The sequence below is a fragment of the Paroedura picta genome, chromosome 6 (assembly GCF_049243985.1).
Source record: "Paroedura picta isolate Pp20150507F chromosome 6, Ppicta_v3.0, whole genome shotgun sequence".
Classification (NCBI taxonomy): domain Eukaryota; kingdom Metazoa; phylum Chordata; class Lepidosauria; order Squamata; family Gekkonidae; genus Paroedura; species Paroedura picta.
This window is the reverse complement of record NC_135374.1, coordinates 11,548,117-11,575,554: the sequence shown is the minus strand read 5'-3', so window position 1 is coordinate 11,575,554 and position 27,438 is coordinate 11,548,117. Positions and strand designations below refer to the sequence as shown.

Below are 27,438 nucleotides of genomic sequence, written 5' to 3'. Positions count from 1 at the left end.
TGGCAAGCCCAAGGTTACCCAGCTGGTTGTATGTGGGGGAGCAGGGAATCAAGCCCGGATTGCCAGATTAGAAGTCCGCACTCCTAACCACTACACCAAGCTGGCTCAAGTATAATTCCTTTTTTAGGAACAGAGATTTGTGATGGGTCTACTGTCATCATAAACTTCCATAGCACTTTGTGCATTTCATGATGGTTCATGGACGGAGGAGAAAGCAAGGTTTAAAGAGATACCAAGCCCCTTTAAACCTCTGCTTTCCATTCCCAGCAAAAGCTACAAAAACAGCTGAGCGTCGGGGTGGTGCTCCCTGCCTCCCAGCTGTTTCAGGCTGCCTTGCGCAGTCCCTTTAAACTCCAGTGCCTCAAGTTTGAACAAATGCCAGACAACTTCTCCATGCCCTTTCTGACATGCATGACTGAGAGTCAGGGAAGAGACGAGTGGGCGGAGGATGTACTGTGCAGATACGGCTGTCAAATGGCCAGCAATGCTCAGTGTGAGCCGGGGCATGCTGGTCATTCAACAGCTTCATACATACATGTTACAGATCCAGTGGCTCAGCCACTGTGGCCTTCCAGTGAACATAACTTGGTTGCTGTTAGCCTTGGTGAATAGTCAGTGCTAGACCCTGGGGCTCTGTAAAAGCCTCCACCGCCACCCCCCAGTTCCATTCTCCAAGCACCGATGGGCAACATCTCAGAGAACTTCTCAAGGGTTGGGTTGTTATTCTGAAAGTACCATTTTGTCCACTGGAGGGCTCTCATAGTTGTTTCTCAATCTCAGGGATGTACATGCAGCAACGAAGGAGGGGAAAAGCCTCAAGTGCTCGGAGCAGAACATTGCTGCTCAGGTCTAAGTTGGTTACGAAGCATGACTTTTCAACAAGGATTGGTTCTTATATGACACTTTTCTGAACTCAAAGGAGTCTTAAAGCGGTTTACAGTCACCCTCCCTTTCCTCTCCTCACAACAGACACCCTGTGAGGTAAGAGAGGCTGAGAGAGCCCTGATATTCCTGCTCAGTCAGAATAGCTTTATTCATGCTGCGATGAGCCCAAGGTCACCCAGCTGGCTGCATGTGGAGGAGTGGAGAATCAAACCTGGCTTGCCAGATTAGAAGCCGCTGCTCCTAACCATTACATCAAGCTGGCAGAAAAGGAGATCAAATAATCAGTGAAAGACAGATGGTGTCATGAACCCCGATTCATGCCATCTAAGTTTCGTTTCTCACCAGCCTGGTGGATCAGAGGTCATAAACCTGTAAATCTATCTGTAGGCTCCAAGCCTTTTTCCCAGCGGGGTTTTTCCGCGGTTGATGTATCAATCTCGCTATAAGTGTCCTTGTGGAGACAGCTCAGTCTCAACAATATGGTAACAACTTAGATTAGATTCCTAGTCATCTGGCGTCCTGTGAACCTACTGACCTTTGATGCCCTTTCGCTCTCCCGCCAAAATGCCTTTGTACCCCTCCTTTATGAACAGAGCTCTATATCTGCCCTGGGTTACCCATTGCTCTGTGTTATTATCAAGATCTTTGCTTAGGAAGATCTTGGCTTGCTTTAGCATTCTGTGGACTCTGTTTAATAAAGCTCTCTTTGGATTTTCAACTACCTGTTGGATCTCGGATGTGTCTTTATCACAGACTCTGCAGGCTTGGCTCAGCCTGGTTCCTGACAAATTGATTATAACCAAGAACAATGGGTCCCGTATGCTCCCCTGGAAGCTCATGGTCCACAGAGGTGATAAGAATAGGTTATGGTGTGTGACAGTCCAGTAGCACCTTAAAGACTAACAAAATTTGTGGCAGGGAAGGGGCTTTTGTGAGTCACCGCTCACTTTCTTCTGATCTGAAGAAGCGAGCAATAACAGTTCTGAAGAAAGGAGTGGTGTTTCATGATAGCTCCTATGGCAGTGGTTCTCCACCTTCCTAATGCCACGACCCTTTAATCCAGTTCCTCATGTTGTGGTGACCCCCAACCATAAAATTATGCAGGTGTTCTTTCACAGAAATTAAACCAAAACTGACCGATGGTGTGAAGAGCGATTGTTCATGATTGTATATAAATTGGGTTTTTCTTGGGTTTCTCAGTTCAGTTCTGCCTCTTGTACCATCATGCCAATCTCGCTCTTTTCCGCAGCTCCAGACAGACAAACGCTCTATCTCAATCTACCCCGCAAGGCTGTTGTGTGGATGGTGCCCACCCCCCGGCCAAGCTGCTTGCCCTGCCGTGACCCCTGTGAAAGGGTCGTTCAACCCCCAAAAGGGTCCTGACCCCCAGGTTGAGAACCACTGTCCTATGGAGAGATGACGAGGAGATTCGGCTGTGAGGGTTAGAGATGGGATCATGGGGTTCTATGTTCTTCCTGGCTTTATTGTTGTTAACGGTTGTAAGCCAGCAGCTGGGAGAGACAGCCTAAAAGTATAACAAAATAAATAAATAAATACATTCCCTACCACAAATTTACAAGAGCCTCTTGTGGCGCAGAGTGGTAAGGCAGCAGAAACGCAGTCTGAAAGCTCTGCCCATGAGGCTGGAAGTTCAGTCCCAGCAGCCGGCTCAAGGTTGACTCAGCCTTCCATCCTTCTGAGGTCGGTAAAATGAGTACCCAGCTTGCTGGGGGGTAAAGGGTAATGACTGGGGAAGGCACTGGCAAACCACCCCCTATTGAGTCTGCCATGAAAACTCTGGAGGGCGTCACCCCAAGGGTCAGACATGACTCGGTGCTTGCACAGGGGATACCTTTACCTTACCACAAATTTAGTGAGTCTTTAAGAGGCTACTGGACTCTTGTACTTTTCTCCTGGTACAGACATCTCGATCTGTCACTATGCTCTGTAAGTCAATGGTTCTTCTCTCAGCCACAGATTCAATGGCTTGGTTCAGATCTTGCAGGAAACCGGCTGGCCAGGAGCAGTGGCATACGAGTTTAACAAATAAATACAAGTATAACAAATCAACTATGGATAATCTGATTCTTAGAATGTAGACCCTTCCACTAAAAATGGCTCTCTGGCATTCATTATATCAGAATCTGATTATATTATCCACAGCTAATCTTAACTGATTTCATGTGATCTAGGAATGCAGACTCTACAGTCTGATACTGATTTAATTGCAGCTTTTTTTGCAGTGGCACCCACCCAGCCTACTAAGAGGAAGATATCACAGCAGCGTTTGCTGAGGCAAACCAGAGTTATAGTTTTTTAACGAAACAAAACTGTTGTCTTGTAGCACCTTAAAGAATAAATTATAGAAGAGCAGTTTTTTTAATATCCCACTTTTCACTACCTGACGGAGTCTCAAAGTAGCTTACAAACACCTCACCTTCCCTCTCCCCACAACAGACATCCTGTGAAGGTAGGTGAGAGCTGAGAGAGCCCTATAAGAACTGCTCTGTGAAAACAGCCCTAAGAGAACTGTGACTAGCCCAAGGTCCCCCCAGCTGGCTGCATGTGGAGGAAGAGGGAATCAAACCCAGTTCTCCAGATTAGAGCCTGCCACTCTTGAACTACTACAGCTGTTAGTGGTATAAGATTTAAATGTAGTCAAAAGCTTATATATAAGCTTATCCATGTATCATTGTATCTAATTCTGAATGTGGCAGATCAAAAGATGTGCATGGCAGAGCCAGGTACAGAAAGGGGAGATGTATCTTACTACTTTATTATTTTATATTTTATAGAGCCTCTTGTATTTTATAGAGCCTCTTGTGGCGCAGAGTGGTAAGGCAGCCATCTGAAAGCTCTGCCCATAAGGCTGGGAGTTCAATCCCAGCAGCCGGCTCAAGGTTGACTCAGCCTTCCATCCTTCCGAGGTCGGTAAAATGAGTACCCAGCTTGCTGGGGGGTAAACGGTAATGACTGGGGAAGGCACTGGCAAACCACCCCGTATTGAGTCTGCCATGAAAACGCTAGAGGGCGTCACCCCAAGGGTCAGACATGACTCGGTGCTTGCACAGGGGATACCTTTACCTTTATCTTACTACTTTGTGATATTACTGTTTTAATGCTTTATCTCTTTTGTTGTCTTTTTGGGTAACTGCTTTGGGATATTTATTTAAGTATCTCTGCCTGACCTTTCTCCCCTGTGGGGATTCAGACTGGCTTACAAATACAAAAGTGTAATTTGAACAAAGGACGAGATCTCAGTTCCTAGACTCATCCTGATTCCACTGGCTTGATTCAATTGAGGGTGACAGGCTATGATCAAGGGACCAAGAATCAAGGTCAAAACTATTTAGCCCTTGCCCTTCAGTTTATACTAAAGGCTTATGCCATGCCCTGGCAAATTATCTGTAATACAGGAGGAACAAAAACTCACCCTGGATCTTTTTCATCGGGTAAACAGGTGTTCCATGCTCTCTTACAAGGAGAAGCAGAATATATAGAGATGTGTAAATTACCTAAAACACTTTGGAATCTAGACAATGGAACAACGAACTGGACCAAAAGCTATACCCTTGGAAATCAAAGCACATACAGCTTCCACGGAATCCATAGCTTGATTGCCTAATCTGATTAGCAGGCTTAAAATAACTAACAAAGGCAGGTGAATCTTAGGCCTTTTGTGCATTGGTGTTTTACTTTGCTTTCATGGTGCATTCCCAATGTGTTTTCTTTTGCCTTCTCCATTTCACCCTGCACATGTGTCAGTCTTTCTTTTTCAGTCTGCATGGATTTTCCTCCCTTGAGCATTCTATTTACTTTCTTCTCATTTCCCTGTATTTTGAGAGACAGATTTTTCTGTGTTTTTCCCCCTCGCTTTGCTCTCAAGGTGAAAGCAATTCAGAAGCATAAGGATTGCCTCAGATTTCCCTCCTCTTCTTGACTTTTCCCACCTCTCAGAGACCACTCCCCATGAACCACATTGAGGTCGTTCCTCTCATTCTTCACCTTCTATCATCTTCCCCCCTTCCTTGGTCTGGGCTTATGAGGAAGGTGCCATGGGTAGGAGGCTGGTCACTTTGGGCTAGGGAACAACAGAACGATATGAGGAGAGAGAATATACATGCACAATCTTTCCATGCTTTTCTTCAGCATTTAAATTAGGCAAAAAAATTTGTCTCAGACCCTTATTTGAAATGTCTCTCAGACCCTTTAGTACTCTCAGACCCTTATTTGAAAAGACAAACAGAAATTAATAGAAAATGTAAGTGGTAGTGGAGTGTGTACGCTGAGGAAGGGGGAAGAACCACTAATTTTGCTAACATGGCTACTGAATCTCAATTTACAATAAAAAAAACACATCCAGAGCAAAACAGGCCAATAAAGTTAGACCAATCACAGGGCACCAAAAAAAAAGCAAACAAACCCACACTGTCAAGTTTTTCTCATTGGTATGCAAACAACATACTCTGTGATTCCCAAGAAAAAATCTGATTTTTTAATAAGCGCAGAGTGCAGGTAAAGCTCTACCAAATCTCCTTGGAAAATCTAAAGTAAGCTGTGCATGTAAGAAAGGCCACAGTACCCCAAAATAGAAGATGCAAATTGGTCAATCTCCTGTTATTAAGTACAAATAAATATTTACAAATATTCTTGCTACAGCCTGTACTGATGGGCAAAGGAGTGAGATCCATCTCGCATCATCTACTGTTGTAAGTAGTTTTCTAACACGAGCTTATCGGTGTCCCCTTATTAATATTTGCACTATTATAATTTAAGCTCTCAATATTCCCCCTTTCATGAAAGCAGCTATTAAGTATCTTCACAGGCATCACTGTCTATCAGTCAATGACAAAAAGCCTCAGTGCATTAGCACACCAAGAGTAACTGTGGGATTCAATTAACTTATTAATAAGACATCAAGATGTTTTAGAGCTGGATATGGGATATGATCCAGTCAGATAAATCTTCCGAAGTATAAGAGTGGGAAGGGGAATGAATCTCCTTGGAAGTGACATTGAGGACACAATGATTGGGATCATTAATTCATTTGGTGCCTGATCAAGTTCAAGAAATTATCATGGTGGGAGAGGAACCCCATCCTCACCTGTCAAACACAAGGTGAATGCTGGGGGGGGGGGCGAGCCATAAAGTAGAAAGAAATGTAGGGTTTGGATTCCAGAAAATAAAATCATTATAAGTAGGCTAACCCATTCAGGTGAAAAGGGCAGTGGCAAGAAGAAGAGTTGTTTCTTATATGCTGCTTTTTCTTTACCTGAAGGAGTCTCAAAGCGGCTTACAATCATCTTCCCTTTCCTCTCCCCACAACAGACACCCTGTGAGGTGGGTGAGGCTGAGAGAGCCCTGATATTACTGACGAAAAAGAGTTGGTTCTTATATGCTGCTTTTCTCTACCCGAAGGAGTCTCAAAGTGGCTTATGGTTGCTTTCCCTTTCCTCTCCCCACAACAGACACCCTGTGAGGGAGGTGAGACTGAGAGAGCCCTGAGATTACTGAAGAAGAAGAAGAAGAGTTGGTTCTTATATGCTGCTTTTCTCTACCCGAAGGAGGCCCAAAGTAGCTTACAGCCGCCTTCCCTTTCTTCTCCCCACCACAGACACCCTGTGGGGTGGGTGAGGCTGAGAGAGCCCTAATATCACTGCTCTGTCAGAAGAGCTTTATCAGTGCTGTGACGAGCCCAGGGCCACCCAGCTGGCCACATGTGGGGACCAGATTAGAAGTCCACACTCCTAACCACTACACCAAACTGGCAGACTCCATGTCACCATCCAGAGATGGAAGCTTAACCACAACATCATGGCAAGAGACAGCAATCATGAAAAAAAAACTTGGCAGACTTGCTAGCACAGTGGCCAGAGATGAAAAAAGCATTGACAACTTTATTCACTAATATATTTTCTCCCAACCAGGGACTCACACACACAGTTAGACTACCAGTGAAGGGGAGAGGGTACCTGCTCACTCCTGGTCTGGAATCCATTAGGCAGGTTTATTCAAAGTCAAGGGCTATGAAGCAAGAGCTAGCAGCCCTCTGGCTCACATCAATCAGCTTCTGGCTATGGCCTTCCACAGGGGTTTTAATACCTGAAATAGAGAGGGAGGCGAGTGCTCCAATCTTGACTTACTACAGCTGGCAGCAAGGCTCTCACACCCCACCTCTTCTGCTTCCACTATTCATGTGATATTAATGCAGGTAACTCAGTTGAGGCAGGCCCCTGGAACAAGTGCTAATAAGCATAGCCCAGTTTGTAGTCAAACCTAGTCAAAAAGCACAAGTCTGAAACCAGAAAGGCAACTTCAAGCCATGCCACAGCCCATGAGATCCATCACACACTTCAACCAAGTTATCTCCACACTGACTTGCAGCTTTCCTCTCTGCTTTTATCAGGAGTCAATCAAGGTCAGGTGTGATTCCTCACCCCGCTGAGTCATCCAGGGACAGGTGCAAGTCATCAGTGGCTGAGCAGCCTATATGCCTGTTAGTCCTGATCCTGCAATGACTCCATCTCAGAGGCAGAGTTTTCCCAGTGCTGAGCTGTCAACTGTCCAGTGCCAACTCCTGCAACTCCCTCTTGGGGAACCTTCTCTGGCATTCCAAAAGCTCTAGTGATCCTGGGAGTGTGGAAGCTGCAGGGCCTCTGCTTCGACTTTCTATCCTTGGCTTCAGGACTGAAGGTAGGGCATGGTGATTGCAGGCTAAGATGCCTTGACAGTTTCTGCCTTGTCTGGTGGTCTTCCTGCAGCACCAGGGGGCTGGAGCTGGTGTCCTCCAATTTTTCCTCATCCAAGGAGGCCCAAGACAACATAGGTATCAGCCAAGCCAGGTTAATAGCTGATAGGTGGATGTGACTACGGCCTTAGAATCATAAAGTTGGAAGGGACATCCTGGGTCATCTAGTCCAACCCCCTGCACTGTGCAGGACACTCACAACCCTATCACTCACCCACTGTAACCTGCCACCTCTTTGCCTTCACAGAATCAGCCTCTGTGTCAGACGGCTATCCAGCCACTGTTTTAAAATTTCCAAAGATGGAGAACCCATCACTGAGAAACCACTCTAGCTGCCTTCCTTAGAACAAAACACTGCATTCTGCTTGCATTTGGTTCGGGATGGGCCATTCACATGAATGGGTTAGTCCTGTTGTAGTGAGTGACTTGGCATTCCTGGACAATGGGGGGGGGGCACAGCATCATTTAGGGTGTACAGGTATTATCTCCTGGAATGGGGTCCCTCGCTTTGTTTTAACCTGGGAGCTGGCCTCTGACCTCTCACCTCTCTCTGTTCGTCTTCTCACTCTTACTACATGGCCTTCCGTGGAGCCAAATGCTCTTGTACTCCCACACGCATGATGCCAGGCAGGCTGGCCATTTGTAATAGGGGGAAAGTCTTCTTCAGATTAGGCTTCTCTCTCAGATTTTGATTGCAACCAGAATGTGAACTATATCCACTTGAATAAATATAAGTTTGGATTTGGGGCGATTTTAATTTTCCTTCTGCAGCAAGAAGGATTGATCCGGAGTGACCCTACCTTTATTGTGCAATATCTCAGACTGCTTTTAATCCTCAATATCCAGATTGGGAAAGGAAGCTCCGTGGTAGAGTACCTCTGATAGGTTACACATGGTCATGTGACATGCTTGCCTTAAAGGAAAAGCCCCTAATTTCTCTCAACTTCTGTCGGTCCTGGATTTTTTCTCCATTCTCTGCCTTTTTCAATCCTCTCCCCCTCCCCTCCAAGAAAATAAAGAGGCTCCCTGCTTGGCTCCTCTTCCCCCCCCCTTCAAGAAAAGAATAAAAGAGGCTTGGCTCCCCCCCTTCTGAACTACCCTAACCACGTGCAGATTTTCCTGTTTCAATGGGGGGGGGTAGGAGAGGAAGACCCGAGTTCAAAGCGATCTGAATTCAACAGGATTGACAATGGAATAAAGAAAGTAAGTGCAGACTCTGCCCAGATTGTCCCACTCTTGGAGGGACATCTGGGGGCACCTGGGGGCACCTGTTGAAATTAAAAATATATATATTACAATACTATTTTTGCATTCTATGCATTCTATGAAACTTTTTGTTGCTCCATATAGACCAAATTTTTAATGAAGAACCCCTCCCGGTCAATGGTGTCCCGCTTTACCAATGTTAAAATCTGGTCACCTTACCAATGTCCCAGTAGGAATTTGGAAGGGAAGCTCCCCCAAAGAAGTCTCTGCAATGGCCAACCACTGCTGCTTCTCACCAATTGCCCAACATGAGGGCCAAAACAAGTCCAAGGGCATATAGAGAGCCAAATGCAATGCTGAAAGAATCTGTGCTCTGTCTGGATAACGGCAGACTTCCAAAACGTTCTGTTACTCTACAGCTCTGCAGAGACTCAGAACCCAGCTAAAGGTCTAAAAGTCTCCGCACCCCAAACAAATTTACAGTCAGATTAGGGGGAGGTCATAGTTTCTGGAATGGTCTTCCTAAATTCCTGGCATCAGGGCCAGCACTTTTTGTTGGACTTTCCAGGCCTTGACCGTATGCCTGGGGGGAGCAGCTCTGTCTTGCAGGCCCTGTGGCATAACACGCCTCTTCTACTGGAAGAAGTCATTTCATGCTGGAGGGAGGTTTGCCATAACCGTTTACGCACTGGAGGTTTCATACCGGACTGCAGTCTGGAGTTTTAGTCATGGCAGGTTGCTCTACCTCTTCCTGCACCCACAAGGGGGAGCATTTGGCCTGGTGCACCTCATGCACTCCCGATTTGTGCTCCTGCATGGAAGCTGGGGCAGTGACGTTCCCAGTGCATAAACGGTCCATGAGTGGAATCGACCCGGAAGATCCAACCCAAGGGCCGGCGCCCTATTGCTCTGCTCAGCCTTGTTTTGAAACCTTGAAAGGAAGGCCCTCCTCCATCCAGTCCACAAAAGTGCTCCAGCAGGTCCCAGCCAAAATATTTTGTAGTGAATCCAAGACCGTTTTCAGTTGCTATCAACCAAGTAATTGACTATGTAAGCAATCGATTATCGCCACCCAATCCTACGGCAATAAATTCCAAAGGTAGTTCTGCCGGGCTGCTCTCCCCTACTCTTTCATTCCGGGTAAAATGTTAATTTCCTGGGTGATTTCCTAGATCTCATACCATGCATAGTTATTGCTTCCATTGTTTATACCAGGGGGAGTGGTAAATTATTAATTGCATTTTCAATGCTGAAGGGGAATGTGAACGATCGCCAGTCCCCTGCAGAGTTCTGAAGAAACTTTCGGCAGCGGATTGCTTATTAATTATTGTTATTACTGCAGATTCATGCGCGCGCATTTGTCTTTTCACGACATCCATTTTTAGCTGCATTAAAATGAAGGGGGGAAAAATCCCATCCCAGCTATTAATAAAGCCAGGACCCTGAAGAGTTCGGAAAGAAGATAATGCAATAAAGGAAAATATATTTTATTTAAAGCAAAAGAAATCCTATATTTCCCACTTAAACTGGAGGGCTCATCTAATTTTAATGTTCCGCAAGGTAGGCTAGTCTCAGGCTCCAAAACATAGGGTTCTTCAATTGAAAAGCACACTGTAGGCCATAGTAACTGCCATCAATTACATTTTTATATACCTGTCTATCACGTTCTTTACTTAGTTCTTTGGAATGTGTTCCTTTGTGCCATTCTCAAATGTCACAAGAAGTTGCAGTCTGTTCCGCTATATATTTCTGGTAAGGCCTTGGAGGAGGAGCTGATCTCATGGATTAAATGCCACTCAGCACTTCACCCACTCAGGTGGCTGTCCTGACCCTGAGTGCCTCCTCCTCCAACCAGCTTGCCTGTCTGTCCAGCAACCAGCCAATCACCTTCCATCCCCCATCCCTGACTACCCCCTCCTCCTTCCACATTCCTCCAATGCTTGCAGGCTACAGATCCCTGCCATGTGAGAGCTGCCCCTGCAGCCTTTCTGGGTCCTGGGGGAGGGGGGAGGGAAAGGCCATCTGCAGAGTTCTTCCACCCCCCCCATCTAGTGTATTCCTGAACACAACGGGCTTTGCCCCTAGTGTGTATGTGTGTGTGTATGCTATACATATACATATACATATACATATACATATACATATACATATACATATACATATACATATACATATACATATACATATACATATACATATACATATACATATACATATACATATACATATACATATACATATACATATACATATACATATACATATACAGTATATCCGCCTAAAGAAGTCCGCCTGGTGGAACGAGCTCCCGGAGGAGATCAGGGCCCTGACGGAGCTTAAACAGTTCCGCAGGGCCTGCAAAAAGAAGCTCCTCCGCCAGGCATTTGGTTGAGACCAGGCACAACCAACAGCGAATGAAGGGCCCTCGCTCCCCCCCTCCTCCCCCTCCCCCCTCTCCCCCCTTCCTCCCAGAACTCCACCAGAGCGCTCTGGACCTTGTTGTGGTATTGTACTGTTCCATCGTTATATTATTTTATTATATTGTTATACTGTTACATTATTCTGTTATATGGTTACAACCACTGTTATTAATTACTGTATGTTTTAACGAAGACTGTTTCATGTATCGTTGACTAGTTTTAATGTAAACCGCCCTGAGCCTTCGGGGAGGGTGGTATATAAATCTAAATAAATAAATATACATATACATATACATATACATATACATATACATATACATATACATATACATTCATCAGGATTTATCCTGTACATACGATTGTTCAAAGGGCTTCACACGTTCCCCATTCAATCATGGCATTTTAATTCATTTTAACCTTCCCAAACTGGACACCTTCAGTATAAAGCTATGTGTTTTTCCTCCTGTGCTTTTATTACAACAGCACAACAGGTGTTTGAGTTGATGCTTTGTTTGGTAGAGCTTCATCAAAGCATAATTTTAGCACAGGATTCTCATTGTCACGATTTCCTCCCCTGCTGTTCTCTTATTATTTACTTCATGGCTGGGCTTTAGTGCTTTGAAGTATTATTGCTTTGAAATGCTATCGGTGGGCGGTTTGGGTTTAAAAAAAATCTATTCGGTTGCACCGCTACGACTCTTGCTTGCGTCACTGTTCATTCAACCAAAGTCACAAAACAGAAAACACAAGTAAATCCTAAGGGCGGTTAAAAGACCGACTAGTTATCGTGGCTATCAAATCTTTGGCTAGCTGAAGAGTCATTTGTTGTTCTCCGCCACTTAGCAACGGCAAAACAAAATTCTTTCCAGTCAAAAGGGATATCCACTAATTTCTGACATCCGAAACCCAAGGGCATTCAAAGAGAAAGTGATCAATAATATCATTTCCCCCTAATCCACAGGGACGTAATCTATCAGAGAACGCAAAGAGCTGACGGACAGGCATTCGGACAGGCCCTTCTGTAGTTTGGTATAGAATCATAGCATCATAGAGTTGGAAGGGGCCACACAGGCCATCTAGTCCAACCCCCTGCTCAATGCAGGATCAGCCCAAAGCATCCTAAAGCATCCAAGAAAAGTGTGTATCCAACCTTTGCCTGAAGACTGCCAGTGACTACCTGTGGCCTGACTCACCTATATGACAACTATACATATTCATCAAGACTGCGAAATCGCCCTAGAAAACGGAGCACGCACAAAAGCATACAGAATCATAGAATCATAGGATCATAGAGTTGGAAGGGGCCAGACAGGCCATCTAGTCCCATCCCCTGCTCAATGCAAGATCAGCCTAAACGCATCCAGGATAAAGATCTGTCCAGCTGCTGCTTGAAGACTGCCAGTATGGGAGAACTCGCCAGCCCTTTAGGCAGCCGATTCATAGTCATTGTCCAAAAATACTCTGGGATCTACAAGGAGGGGCATATTCTAATAGCAAAAAATTAACAAGTCCCATTTCATTGTATTGCTCTCACATTGATTTTCTGTAAGAAACAAGGTTTTGTGGTGTTCAGCTGGCACTAGTACTGTCATGAATGTCTTGGGTTTTTTAAAAAAATTAGCCATCTTAATGTTCTACATCAGGGGCTTATGGGAATTGTAGTCCATGGACATCTGGAGGACCACAGGTTGACTACCCCTGTTGTACATGACTTACCTTCTTCAAGTAAGGAGCATTTATTTCTTTAAGGAAAATATAAGGGGAAGGTACTTGACCACTGCCAAGGTAATCCTTGGGTCTCTGTCCACCAAGAAATTGTGATGGAAGGTAATGTAGTTAAGATGGGCAATCCATAAGAATTATCTCAAAGGCATTCCAGTATCATATGAGATAGGGATTTTTCAAATTGCATTGGCTAAGTCCATCTGAATAATGCAGACTACAATATTTTTTTCTTTGTTTGTTTATTTATTTATATTTTAATTTATATACCACTGCTCTCATGAGCCTCTTGTGGCGCAGAGTGGTAAGGCAGCTGCCTGAAAGCTTTGCCCATGAGGTTGGGAGTTCGATCCCAGCAGCCGGCTCAAGGTTGACTCAGCCTTCCATCCTTCCGAGGTCGGTAAAAAAAAAAAAGCTTGCTGGGGGGTAAACGGTAATGACTGGGGAAGGCACTGGCAAACCACCCCGTATTGAGTCTGCCATGAAAACGCTGGAGGGCGTCACCCCAAGGGTCAGACATGACTCGGTGCTTGCACAGGGGATACCTTTACCTTTACCTTACCACTGCTCTCAATGACTCGCAGTGGTTTACAATAAAAGAATAAAACAACCTGACCCATAAAATCCCCAATACGTGGAATAGGCTGCCTAAGGAGGTGGTGAGCTCCCCCTCACTGGCAGTCTTCAAGCAAAGGTTGGATACACACTTTTCTTGGATGCTTTAGGATGCTTGAGCAGGGGGTTGGACTAGATGGCCTGTGTGGCCCCTTCCAACTCTATGATTCTATGATTAAAAGATGACAATTCATTGCGGTTAACTCCCCATCTCCCCTCCCCTGTTCAGCTACAGTCAGGAGCTCTTTCCTTAGGAGCGAGGGTCCTGATCTCACTAGTTCTAGGGGATCTGCAGATGGTAACTACGGGACCTCAGCCCAGCCTCAACCATACGCCTGGCTGAAGAGGTCCATCTTGCATATGAGCTACATCTCCCATATGAGACTGACAAAGAGGTAGTTCTTAGGTGTGCAACCAAAACTGCTCTATAATAGTGAAGGACTCTCAAAATGTCTAATATAAGCTGGGATAATTGGAGAGGGAAGAATGCCAAAGAACTGGGTAGAGCATACTCTCCGAGCTCGTAAAATCGAGCTGGTATAATCTAGGTCTTTTATGCATTTCTTAATAATTAATAGATATTAGCTTTCCACGAGTCTTCATAAATCAACCTTTGTTAGGCCAAGGCTCAATAATTTCCTATCTAATTCTTGCATCCAGCAAGAGTAAGGCTGGTCTTGGGTGCCTAAATGTTCTAAATTTTTACAGGCCACCTTGAATCCTCGGCTAGAAGGATATATGATGATGATGATGATGATGATGATGATGATGATGATGATGATGATGATGATGATGATAAGAATCTGTAGGTCAGGCAAGCGAAGATACCTCCCAAGTTTATTATGTGGTACCTCCATTGAAAGTGATCAGGTGGGGGTGGGTACTGCCCTGAGGCTCTGGTAAGGTGCTGTCAATCAGAGCAGGTAGGGCTGATATCAATAGATTGATAGTCTTGCTTAGCTTCATGTGCATGTATTTCTTGTTTTTGAGAACTGTGATCAGTCAGGATACCCTATTATAGACCTTTGGTCTGACTAAGAATAGGGTATCTGCAATTCATAGAATCATAGAGTTGGAAGGGACCTCCTGGGTCATCTAGTCCAATCCCCTGTACTATGCAGGACACTCACAACCCTATTGCTCATTCACTGTCACCTGCCACCCCTTTGCCTTCACATAATCAGCCTCTTCATCAGATGGTTATCCAGCCTCTGTTTAAAAATCTCCAAAGGTGGAGAACCCACCACCTCCCGAGGAAGCCTGTTCCACTGAGGAACTGCTTTAATTGTCAGGAACCTCTTCCAGATGTTTAGACACAATTTCTTTTGATTTAATTTCATCCCACTGGATCTGGTCCGTCCCTCTGGGGCAAGAGAGATCAACTCTGTTTGATCCTCTACATGGCACCCTTTTAAATACTTGATGGTTATCAGATCCCCTCTCGGGCTAAACAGACCAAGCTCCCCCAACCTTTCTTCATACGTCTTGGTCTCCAAACCCCTCACCATCTTTTTTGCCCTCCTCTGGACATGCTCCAGTTTTTCTACATCCCTCCTCAACTGGGGTGCCCCAAACTGAACACAGGACTCCAAGTGAGGCCGAATGAGAGCAGGACACGATACTCTGTTTAGGTGCTTATAATAAGCTAGTAAGTCTGTCAATTGTATGGAATAAAATATGGTAAGCAATTGTTGGCCCTCAGGGTGGCTAAGGGAACGTGGAAAATAATGTGGGACAATAGAGCCCTAAAGCATGCTTGTTCCAGGAGTGGACCGGTCTGGCAGTGACATCATGTGGAATCAGGGATTAGCCCTGCTGCCATCTGAGCACCCACCAAGGTTCCTCTCTCCCCCCCTCCCATGCAGAATCAGCCTATGATCCTTCATATTTGACACCACCTTGGAGCCGGTGGTGGGATTCCCAGTATGATGGAAGAACCCCATGAGAGCATTGATCTCATATGCTGGAGAATAGTTTACAGTTGCTACAGGATGTGAAGACAGCATCGGGTAACATTTTCAAGGGGCTCTCCATCCTCGGATGGTAATGATGGGTGTTGAATAGCTGTCCCATTTTAATGTTCAGCAAATTAGGTCGTAATAGCAAAAAAACTGTTCAAATATTAGGACAAGTCTTCCAGCCGATCGCGGCTCGCAGCAGTTTTATCTTACAGATCTGACGGAATAAAAAAGCAGAGGTTGTTATCATTAGCTACATTACTTGCCTCAAAGCATACTGTTAATTTCTGAGCTGGCGGAGGGAATTTGGCAAGCGACAAAGTTGTCACGGTTGGACAAATAAAAAAAAAAAACCCAGCTTATCAAGATTGTTAGTATTAACCAATTCAAATAGCAATTTCCCAGTACGTATCTTGTATGTCTTTCAGCACTCTGTAGCATCTTCTGTAGCATCTTGGCTTTTGTTAATATGAACCCAGCATCTTATTAACGATCAGAACTAACATGACTTTATTAGAGTTAGAGTCCAGGAAGCCTGGGTCGCTAGCATTATTTCCTGTGGAATACTCCAGGGTGTTGGGTCACATCCCTGATCACTATTTAGTTTTGTTCAAGGTAAAAGTTCTACAAGGATGTCAGCAGGAATCCAAAGAACCATGAAAACGTTCTGTGAGACCAAGAGAATGCCAGGGTTGGTTGGTTTTTCTGGAACAAAAAAAATCACAACAGGTAACCGTCAGGACCTACAAAGGTTGGGTGTCTGTATTGTTGTTAAAATTATATTACTTCTATTGTGCACAATTTAAAAAAAAAAATTGCCAGTATGCTATGCACTATGTGACCCAAAAGACCAATGCATTTCGGCCCTTGTAGTGCCTTCACCAGCTGTGACCTTGGGCTCGCCACAGCACTAATAAAGCTGTTCTGACCAAACAGTAACATCAGGGCTCTCTCAGCCTCAACTCCCTCACAAGGTGTCTGTTGTGGGGAAAGGAAAGGGAAGGTGAATATAAGCAGCTTTGAGACTCCTTTGGGTAGACAAAAGCAGCATATAAGAACCAAATCTTCTTCTTCAGTAATCTCAGGGCTCTCTCAGCCTCACCTCCCTCACAGGATGTCTGTTGTAGGGAGAGGAAAGGGAAGGTGAATGTAAGCCACTTTGAGACTCCTTCGGGTTGAGAAAAGAAGCATATTAGAACCAACTCTTCTTCTTCTTCTTCTTCTTCTTCTTCTTCTTCTTCTTCTTCTTCTTCTTCTTCTTCTTCTTCTTCTTCTTCTTCCTTCTTCTTCTGTCTGGTTTTGACATGCACCAGTTCTTAACACATATAAAATATGTACAGCAGCCAGTAAAGCTCCAAAGTGAGAGCTGTCAAGTATCAGAGTCACTTAACAAGTGACTTCACTCATTGCAATACATGCACTAATAAGGAAACACACCCCTGAAAATTTGCGGCCGCCTCTGGAAGAGCGCGAATGACTGAAAACTAGACCTCTTCTTCCATTCAGTGACTCTGCTACTTGACAGCTCTGACTGTGGAGCTTTTATTGGCTGCCCTACATATTTTTTATGTGTTAAGAACTGGTGTGCATTAAAACCAGACCTTTGAAGAAGGCCCTACAAGGGCCGAAATGCGTTGGTCTTTTGGTTCACATCGTGCATAGCACCCTGGTTTGCAATTGCCTACGGGCTGGACATCTGTTTTTAATTCCTAGAGTGGTTTTTTAAAAATTGTGCACAATAAAAGTAATATAATTTGAACAACATTACAGACCTTCAACCTTTGTAGGTCCTGACTGTTACCAGTTGAGGGTTTTTGGGGTTCCAGTTCTATTCCCCCCCCCCACCTTTTGGTTTTTTTTTTTTTCACCACAACCTTTTCTCCACGGTACGTGGTAGAAGAAGAAGAAACCCTACATGGTAAAGCCCCTTCAAAACTCATTTCCAGAAGTCATTTGTGATGGGAGGCACCCAAATAAAATGTAACAAGTGAGGAATTCCCATGGGCCTGTACCAGCAAACAGCGATTGTCTCATCTCAGCTACACGATGGACCTAATTTCCCTCGACCTCGTCTGCGTCGTACCCAGGATCTTCCTTTAATAGAGTATCCACCACTCTTCGTCAGGTTCCCATTCACCTCTTTCGCACCCCTGCCCCCTTTTATTTGGCTTCTCGGTCAATAGTCATGATTGTATGGATTTTCTCCAGTTTAAAGTTCAAGAGGTGGAATCCGATGCTTGGCAAATGAGATGCCGGGCTTGGCTGGAGGGAATCTCCTTCCAGCGTTTCCTGTCTGGGAAAGAAGAAGAAAAGAACCAAGGGCTTGTGACGTGGATCATGAAGCCGAGAAATGAAAACCTGGGCATGTTTTGGAAGCAAGACAGCTTCTGGAAGCGGAGAAGAAGCCCACCTATTTCCATAACCAAACTGTACAGGGGAGGTAGATTCAGGTAGGTGGCTCTTTCGGCCTGAAGCAGCAGAACAAATTTTGAGTCCAGGGCTAGCTTTAAGACCAAAAAAAGTTTTGTCAAAATATAAGCCTTTGTGTGAATGCATATTTCTTCAGATACTGAAGATATCCAAAGAAGTGTGCATGCATATGAAAGTTTATACCTTGAATAATATTTTGGGCCCCTGGACTCAAACTCATAGGAGAGTTTGGTTTAAGTGTCATAAAGCCACTTCTGACATGTGGAGATTCTCAAAATGTCTTATCATTAACAGCCCCGCTCAGATCTTGCAAAATTTGGGCTGTGGCTTCCTTGAAGAAGGAAAATTGTTTTTTATACCCCGCTTTCCACTACCTAAAGGAGACACAAAGTGAGTTCAAATTGCCTTCCGTGTCCCACAACAGACACCCTGGGACGTTGGTTGGGCTGATAAAGCTCTGATAGAACTGCTCTATGAGAACAGCTTCTAACAGGACTGTGAGTAGTTGCATGTGGAGGAACGGAGAATCCAACGCAGCTTGCCGGATTAGAAGCTGCTGCTCTTAACCACACCACGGTGACTCTGACTGAGTCAATTCGTGTTATGCTGAATCTTCCTCTTTTTTCTGCTACCTTTAACTTTTTCCTAGCCTTATTAACTTCTCCATTGATTCTTGTCTTCTCCTAATGGGACCCAGGTACAAATGCCTCAGTTTGGACTAGGCTTGATTTGATCCACATCCTTCTTTACTTGTCTCTTTGGTACTACTAATAATTTTTATTTATTTATTTTTTGCATTTATATACCGCTGCATTCCATTCGGACTCGTGGCGGTTCACAATAAAACAATAAAACCCAGTATGACCCCATTAAAACCCATTAAAATTAACATTAACCAATGAACATTAAAAAGATGGCGATACACAGTTCTAACCCCCACCTTCTCTTTCATAGAATAGAATCATAGAATCATAGAGTTGGAAGGGGTCTCATGGGTCATCTAGTCCAACCCCCTACACTCCTTGTCCAGCTAAAGAGGGCCAAGAGCTCTTTCTCGTTGGGAGCAAGGATCCAGATTTACCAATGCGGGGAGGGATCCACTGATGGAAACTCTGGGACTCACCATGGCCTCAACATACACCTGGCTGAAGAGCTCTATCTTACAGGCCCGTAGCTCTTCATGGAGCTCATTCTACCAGGTTGGGGCCAGGGCTGAAAAGGCCTTGATTGAGCCAGGTGAATGTCCTGAGGGCCGGGGACAGCCAGCAAATTCATACCTGCACAGCGTAGTGTCCTGCAGGGAGCATAAGGAGATAGACAGTCCCACCAAAACCTAATAATAATCATAATAAGCATTACTTCTGTAACCCTATGTGGATAGCTCTATTTATTACCATTTTAGTCCGTTCTTCTTCACAGTAGCTCAGGGGAGCATGCATGGCTCTTTACTCCCATAGATGCCATTGTATCTACGATCATGGTTGCTTTCATTGCTGTGCCTTATTGCTGGGCATGCATGCACCCCTGGAACCCAAAAGAGTCTTACAGATGGCATTAAGGCTGCTTTATCCCCCAGTGTTTTACCAAGGCACACAGGTCTGTACGTTGGCAAAACAATATTCCAAAGAAATCATGATGTCATCGTACAATTTGGGGGACGGGGGACCGTTTTTTGTCATGGCCCAAATAATTAAAAAAGAGCAAACACTCTGGCAAACAGAGCATGCCCAGTACTCTATATGCCAGTCTTGTACATAAAATGTGATTCATGCTTCCGACAACATGCTGAAGGTTCCAAAGACTCCTATTGGTCGACTCTCCCCTTCCCCAGGGCCAATGGCTGCTCTTGCTCAGGATTCTGCACCTCCTCTTCCCTTCAGGCCTGCTGTGAAGGAAGCCTCTAACACAGTGGTTCTCAACCTTCCTAATGCCAACCTGTGGTCCTCCAGATGGCCATGGACTACAATTCCCATGAGCCCCTGCCAGCGTTTGCTGTCAGGGGCTCATGGGAATTGTATTCCATGAACATTTGGAGGACCACAGGTTGACTACCTGTGCTTTAATGCAGTTCCTCGTGTTGTGGTGACCCCCAACCATAAAATTATGCCAGTGTTCTTTCACAGAAATTAAACCAAAACTGACCAATGGCGTGAAGATCCATTGTTCATGACTGTATATAAATTGTTTTTTTCAGCTCAGTTCTGCCTCTTGTCCCACAATGCTCTTTTCCGCTGCTCCAGACAGACGAACGCTCTATTTTGATCTCTGTTGGATGCCCCCCCCCCCCGGCCAAGCTGTTTGTCCTGCCGTGACCCCTGTGAAAGAGTGGTTCGACTCTCAAAGGGGTCCCGACCCCCAGGTTAAGAACCACTGCTGTAATAGCCCCCGACTGGGGGCTGGCTGTCCCTGGTCTGAAAATATTCCTTGAGGTTTGGAAGTGGGGCCTCAGGAGTGTGTAATGCCTCTGCAGCCACCAAACCAGCCACTTAGCACCCCTGGCCTATTTCAGGCCAAGAAAAAATTGCAGAGAGGAGGTAAGGCTGCCAGATTGGTGTAGGTTCATGTTTCGGGATTCCACACTACCTAGATGTGCATAAACCTGACTAGGGTCCAGACTGCTATGCACAGAGAGACCTCCTCTTAGGGTTGCCAGCTTCCAAGTGAGGCACTAAACCTACACCAAACCATGCGCTAACACCCGTTGAATTACAGAAAGCAATGGGCTTTACTACTAGTTAGAAATAAAGCCTGAAACAATGGAAGATTTCTAATGCATTCATTCCATTTAGGAAACAAGATGAGATTATCTAGGACTTTAAGATCTGGAGAGAAATACAGATGAAGGGAAATACAGATGCCCAACTCCCTCCCTCTTTCTTCTGTTTTGTTAACCCACAACTACAAATGGTGTCCTTATCAGAAACTTTCTTGTCTCCAAACTCGGGAAATCTTCCTCGGCACTGAAAAATGTTAGCCCAGCAGTATGGGGTGCTTTTTATTTTTTTTAAAAAAAATAATGTTGTGCCATATTCTCTTATCTTGCTTCATTTGTTTCTCCTGGAGCATTATCCAATTAATCTTCTCAGGACATTGGTTCCATACCGATGAGCCTACAAAGAAATTCTTTCTGCACTGTCTGTGCAGTGAATATGGCCATGTCCTTCCGCTCTGAAGAATATAATGAGGCAGTATTTTGTGTTTGTGGGTTGTTTTTTGTTTTGTTTTTTCGGACTCTGCTGATTCATGCAAAATCCTCTTCGCGTACTGATCAGACGAAGCAATCATTCAGGTCATTTGATTTTAATGCGCGCCTCGCAATATTGTTAACCTTTCTGTGTTCACTGCCTGTGTGCTCTTGTCGCAGTTCCTGCTCGGAATTGATTGCACGAGGAGAACTGAGAGTGAGGAAAACAGAGACATGGAATGTTAAGGAAGGAAAGTTTGTAAAGCAGGGTTTCTTGACAGTCCTGAAAGGGTTTCCCGAATGGGTGGGAGTTAATTTTTAATGCATTTTAAAAAATTGTTAAACATTTCTCAGGTGACATGATCATATGGGCCTGGAGGGGGTGGGAAGGAGAGGGGTTGTAGGTGGCCGTGTCCACAGCTATACTTCCCAACCATATTCTGGATGATCACTCCACTCCTGTGGATTCTCAAAGCCTGAAGAAGAAGAAGAGTTGGTTCTTATATGCCGCTTTTCCCTACCCGAAGGAGGCTCAAAGCGGCTTACAGTTGCCTTCCTTTTCCTCTCCCCACAACAGACACCCTGTGGGGTGGGTGAGGCTGAGAGAGCCTTGATATCACTGCCTGGTCAGAACAGCTTGATCAGTGCCGTGGCGAGCCCAAGGTCACCCAGCTGGCTGCATGTGGGGGAGTGCAGAATTGAACCTGGCATGCCAGATTAGAAGTCCTCACTCCTAACCACTACACCAAACTGGCTCTCCTGGATGTTTCAGGAGTTTCTCAACAGTAAAAAGGTTGAGAAAGGCTGAAGTAGTGTACCTGAGAGGCCGTCTTTCTGCCTATACCCCCAAAAGAGCATTATGCTCCATCATCGTCAACTGCTGCTGCTGAGTCATGGATTCCAACCCCTCAGCCATCCTAAATGAGGTGTAATTCCGGGGGATCACCAGGCCCCACCTGGAGGCTGGCATCCCTACTCAGTGGTCTCTGTATTCTGTTTGCTTACCACAAGACTTTGCTCTTGGTATTGAACTCATTCCTATACACTCACTGCCTTTAGAGAGCCAGGTAAGTGAGGGGAAGGTTCATAGGTTAAAACAAACTACTGGTTCCCCAAAAAACCTAGGAGACCTGCGGATCCTCTCTGGTTGTTTTTTTTTTTTTTAAATCAGGCCTATCACAGCTGGTACGTTTGAACAGTGAGCAAAATCACTGTGGTGATCAGATGAGGTTTTACAGCCAGCAGACCTGGTTTCCATTTTAGAACACCTGCTTAGCGAACGTTAGATCTCCCTTTATTAGTATAGAAGAGCTTTACCTGAATGCAAGAGGACGGGGTTACTTAAATTTCCCTCAGGTCTCTTCCAGGCTGTCAAGTCACACACACAAACACATGCAAGTTGTCTCACACTGAATTAGGCCGTTTCCCTTTTAAGGCGAGTATTGTCTGAATCGCACCTGTTTTCTGCAACCCACCCCCCTCCCAAAACCTGGAACCAGCCCTAAGTAATTTTTTTCAAAAGAAAAGCAGGAGTTAAAGAGGGACTTCCAGAGGGCCCCTTCAGCTAACACCTTTAGGTGGGATACAGAAGTGTGAAGTGATGATTTTAAAACATAAAAAAGAAAAGGAAGTCCTGGAACCAGCGGGGTGTAGTGGTTACGAGCGGCCGCTTCTGATCTTGCGAACTGGGTTTGAGTCCCTGCTGCTCTACATGCAGCCAGCTGGGTGTTCTGGGGCTAGTCACAGTCCTGGTAGAGCTGTTCTCACAGTGCAATCCTCTCAGAGCTCTCTCAGCCCCACCTACCTCACAGGGTGTCTGTTGTGGGGAGAGGAAAGGGAAGGCGGATGTAAGCCGCTTTGAGACTCCTTCGGGTAGAGAAAAGTGGCATATAAGAATCAACTCTTCTTCTTCCTTCGTCTTCTTCAGTAATATCAGGGCTCTCTCAGCCTCCCCTCCCGCACAGGGTGTCTATTGTGGGGAGAGGAAAGGGAAGGAGATTGTAAGCCGCTTTGAGACTCCCTCGGCTAGTGAAAAGTGGGGTATAGAAACCAACTCTTCTTTTTCTTCAGGAGCGTGAGCTGTCAGAGGTGCCTAACTTCTATGGAAACGTGGATATTTTACATGCTGCACATGACAAGTGCGTGATACGAAAGCTGGCGCTGGCGACTGTCGAGTCAGAAAAGCACAACAATAAGGTGCGTCCCCTGATGTAATTCGTTGCGCTGGCAATAATATGACATTTGAGCCTGTTAATAAACAGATGCAGCACAATGTTGGCCATTGGCTGTATCCTTTTAAGTCCTGTCCTGCCCCCTGTTTCTTGCCAAGTCATTAAAACAAAGAAAAGCCAAAGGAATTTCCCAGCGATTACATTTGGCCATTTTACTGACATATTTTCTGCTTCAGAAAACTCATGTTGGGGCTGAAGGATGGCGTGAAAGAAGCTACCTTGTGTATTCGGGGAGAATAGTCGGTCACAGTTTCCTGCATATAATTCTCACCAGGCTGTTTAAGGAAGAGAACATTTCTAGAACTGTGGGTAACACATGTGTTGTTCACCAAGATGCTTCTGCCTTAGAATCAGTTGGCCTAATTTTACCAGAGTCGATAACATAGCTTGTTGGATGGGGGTTTGGGCTGGAGATCTCCTGTGATTACAAGTGATCTCTAGGCAATCGGGATCAGTTCACCTGGAGAAAACGTCTGCTCCGGAAGGTGGACTCTATGGCATTGCAAAACACTGAGGAAGTAGAGATGGTTTTTATACCCTGCTTATCTCTTCCAGAAGGAGTCTCAAAACGGCTTACAAAATCGCCTTCCCTTCCTCTCCACATAGTAGACACCTACCCTGTGAGAGCCCTGATATTACTGCTCTGTGAGAACTGCTCTATTAGGCCTGTAAAGAGCCCAAGGTCACTCAACTGGCTGCATGGGGAGGAGCAGGGAATCAAACCAAACTCACCAGATTAGAAACCACTGCTCCTAACCACTACACCACGCTGAGATCCTTCCACTCTGCAGATCCTGTCCTTCTCAGATTCCCAACCTGGAGCTGGGGATGGGGATGGTTTTGTCCAAATATTGCATGACACCTTCAGGGGGTAGCCATGTTGTACTGCAATAGAACAGTTGTATTCAAGTCCAGTAGCGCCTTTAAGAGCAACAAGATTCCCAAGAGGCAAAGCTCCCTTCATCACATATACGGTAGAGAGACTTGGGAATGTTCAGCCTGGAGAAGAGGAGGTTGAGAGGGGACAGGATGGCTCTCTTGAAGGATTTGAAAGGTTGGAGGAGGGCAGGGAAGGGTTCCTGTTGGCATCAGAGGATAGGTCCCACAGTGATGGGTTTAAACGGTACCGGCTCCCAGAGTAGTTCAGCAGTGGAATGGGCTGCCTAAGGAGGTGGTGAGCTCTCCCTCAATGGTGGTCTGTAAACAGTGGCTGGAAAGACATTCATCATGGATGCTTCAGGCTGATCTTGCATTGAGCAGGGGCCTGTATGTCTCCTTCCAACTCTACGATTCTATCATTCTATAAGAAGTTCATTTTAAAAGATCTTCCCAGTGTTAGGCCAATTTCAAACGGCCTTTGTATTCTGTTTTAGTAAATGGTTGCTAATGGATTTCTCCTATCATACCAGACAGAACTGTTTTAGTAACTAGTCGCTAGCAGAATATATTTACTTATTCATGCATATCCACTTTCATCCAATTAGCAAGGTGTAGTTAAATCACTTTCTAGGGAAATGGCTTTCTTCCATTTCCTACCGTTTTGTTGTGCCACAGCATTGTGTTGCTTAAAATCTCACCGTATCCTACAGTGTCGCTTTTTTTCTCCACCTGTTTTTGTCACACAAACGTCTGTGGGCTTTTTTGCGTGAACATTCTAAGTTAAGTACTACAGCGCTCAAACACTATAGAACTTTGGTGCTATAGCAGCACCACTGAGCTGCCTCAGCTCCACTCACTCCATTGAGTCACTGTGGAGGAAAGCTATCTCACTGGTTGCCACCATATCTAGAAGACTGGGTTTGATTCCTCACTCCTCCACATGCAGCCAGCTGGGTGATCTTGGGCCAGCCACCATCCTGTTAGAACTCTCTCATCCCCGCCTGCCTGACAGGGTGCCTGATGTGGGGAGAGGAAGGGAAGGCAATTGGAAAATTGGAACCACTTTGAGACTCCCTCGAGTAGTGAAAAGTAGGGAATAAAAGCCTCCTCCTCCTCCTCCTCCTCCTTCTTCTGTCTGATTTTGACACGCACCAGTTCTTAACACATATAAAATATGTACAGCAGCCAGTAAAGCTCCAAAGTAAGAGCTGACAAGTATCAAAGTCACTTAATGAGTGACTTCACTCATTGCAATACATGCACTAATAAGGAAACACACCCTTGAAAATTTGGGGCCGCCTCTGGAAGAGTGCGAATGACTGAAAACTAGACCTCTTCTTCCATTAAGTGACTCTGCTGCTTGACAGCTCTGACTGTGGAGCTTTTATTGGCTGCTGGACATATTTTTTTATGTGTTAAGAACTGGTGTGCATTAAAACCAGACCTTTGAAGAAGGCCCTACAAGGTCTGAAATGCATTGGTCCTTTGGTTCACATAGTGCATTGCACCCTACTTCTACTTCTTCTACTTCTATTTTTTCTACTTCTACTTCTTCTACTTCTTCTACTTCTTCTACTACTACTACTTCTACTACTAGTTCTACTACTTCTACTTCTTCTACTTCTACTTCTTCTTCTACTACTACTACTACTACTACTACTTTTGTATCACTCAGACCGTTTATGCACTGGGAACTTCACTGCCCCAACTCCTGCACAGGAGCACAAATCAGGGGTGGATGAGGTGCACCAGGCCAAATGCTCCCCCATATGGATGCAGGAAAAGGTGGGGCAACCTGCCATGACTAAAACTCCAGCCTGCAGCACAGCATGAAACCTTCAGTGCATAAATGGTCTCAATGAAACCCTCATTTCCATATAGCAATAAAATTGTTTACCACTATCATGTGAAAATCTCAGACGACTGTGATATCTCTCTTCTCTGTTAATACTGGCTTTGGAACGAAATCTTGGGTGTTTTTTCAAGACATCAACAAGCCATTTTGAATTCCTGGCTTCTGCGTAAGCATTGGGGAGAACATGTGAAAAGTGGAATCCCGCTTCCGCCAGAAATTTCCGCTGCGGGAAGAAATGAAGAATTCCGACCCAATCGCTTTGGAAAGCACCATATTTCCCTTTTCTCGTGAAATCTTCTCGAGGGGCAGCTGTGCTCTGTCAAAAGAGGCAGACGGCATTTAATACCATAGAGAGGACAATTCTAAGCGGGATGTTCCTTATTCATCACCAGAATTGACCTTGGGCATTCTGAGTTTTTTTTTAAGGTTGCATCCCAAATGGCATGAAATCATATTCTTTCCTAGGGCCGCCTTCTGTATAACACAATCGATACGCTTTAATTACAGGATGATCCTATTGATTCTAATTAACCGAAATTGCCTGCCTCATTCGTTTACAGTTCATACATATTCCTAGAGACAGAATGATTTAGTACGATGGCTTCAGTGTGATGCATTGGAGGGGGGGGGGGTGCTTGCCCTGTTTTTTTTTTTTTAAACTGCTCTTTCAGACACTTGGCTTCTGCTCTGTCATTTCTCCTGTGATCGATGGATAATTTATTGTGTATAAACAACAATTTTCAAAATAATAAATTATGCAAGCGCTCGGCCTCAAAGCGCGGCGAAACCAAAATTACACATTTTAAGGAGTTAGGGCTCTTTCGATTACAGTGGAAACTTGGCCATGTCAACGCGTAGGGTTTAATATATCTCTGAACTAATATTTCTCACTCTCGATAATACGTCAAGCCATCTCATTTCTTGGAGGGGTGCCGTTCGTGCTCGGAGGGTGTTAAACATTGAGGCTTAGGAGGATATCCATCAATTCTTTGGAAGACGAGGATCTTGGTCGCCTTTGGAACGCTAATCCATAATGTATGCTGCAATCTACGCTTGGAAGTCATTTATTCCCGGCGTTCCGGTGAGCGTTAAACGGCAGGTAAAAGGGGATTAATGGCCTCTAAAGTCTTCCGAAAAAGAGAGAGAGAGGCTGCATATTAATTCATATCAGATGATGATTTTTCAAAAGAGCCACGCCGGGAAGGATTTCTCTATTAGCCTGGCAAGCTGATTGTATAGGAAGCATGGGGTGTTTAATTAATTGCTCTTCGAAAGGAAGAGGCCCTTGCTCTGTAATGAACACGC

The 27,438-nt window shown here is 45.0% G+C and overlaps 1 long non-coding RNA gene across 1 annotated transcript; it reads left to right on the top strand.

The window, feature by feature from the left end:
• The first annotated feature begins 7,439 nt into the window (after nucleotides 1–7,439).
• On the top strand, nucleotides 7,440–26,314 carry LOC143840603 (uncharacterized). Its single transcript, XR_013232253.1, has 3 exons — nucleotides 7,440–7,578; nucleotides 23,239–23,364; nucleotides 26,265–26,314. It is a non-coding gene; the product is annotated as an uncharacterized LOC143840603 (long non-coding RNA).
• Nucleotides 26,315–27,438: the final 1,124 nt, after the last annotated feature.